Source organism: Octopus bimaculoides, chromosome 22, assembly GCF_001194135.2.
Source record: "Octopus bimaculoides isolate UCB-OBI-ISO-001 chromosome 22, ASM119413v2, whole genome shotgun sequence".
NCBI classification, from domain to species: Eukaryota; Metazoa; Mollusca; class Cephalopoda; order Octopoda; family Octopodidae; genus Octopus; species Octopus bimaculoides.
In genome coordinates this window covers 2,502,628-2,503,519 of record NC_069002.1, presented here as the reverse complement: position 1 = coordinate 2,503,519, position 892 = coordinate 2,502,628, and positions in this window count along the sequence as shown.

Here is an 892-nt window from a genome sequence, read left to right as displayed (position 1 = left end):
ATATATATATATATATATATATATATAATATATATATATGACGAGGCATATATCGGATGTGCAAGGAGGCGTGTAAGCGTTGATTTATGAGTTCGATTCTGCCCTGCGTTAGGTCATCATTATTCAGTCAATGGTTTAGATAAATGCCGGTTTAAATCGGAGTATATATATAATAATTATGATATATTATTATATAGTTATTGTATAAAATACTTTCATATTCGCTCTTCTTCCGTAACTTACAAAGCCTTCAGTAATCTGTGAGAGTATGATGGCTCTCACTGATTGTTATTTGTGATCTTGATGTGGGTAAAGCCTAGTTTATTTTATGCTGTGAATCGTATTATGCACATGCATAATCACATACCAACACACACGCACACACAAAATTAGAGTGCTCAGAGACAGACCCATCGGCTTGCATACGAACACAACTCCTCTTTTTTTCCATCTTAAACTGAGTGTCAACCTACTACAATTAATGTGTACGATCTTTTGAATTTTTGTTTTAATTTTCGATTTGCTTACACAAATATATATATGTGTGTGTATATATACCTACACACACTCACACACACACAAAGATACACGCACTAACACTTACACACACACGTGCATATATATATATGTATATATATGTTATTTATTTATTTATTTATTTATATCTATGTATATATACTTCATTAGAAAGCAGCAGAGATCACGAAAACTGTTACAGGAACGTGAAACTCTGAGTTACAGTTTGTGTGATTTTTCTGATGCTTTTAAATAAAGCAGATTACTCTACCTCTCGCATTTGAGTACTCTTTTCTTCCACCTTGTTTTACATTTATGTGCTTACTCAGGTATATGCATACATATATATATATATATATATATATATATATATATA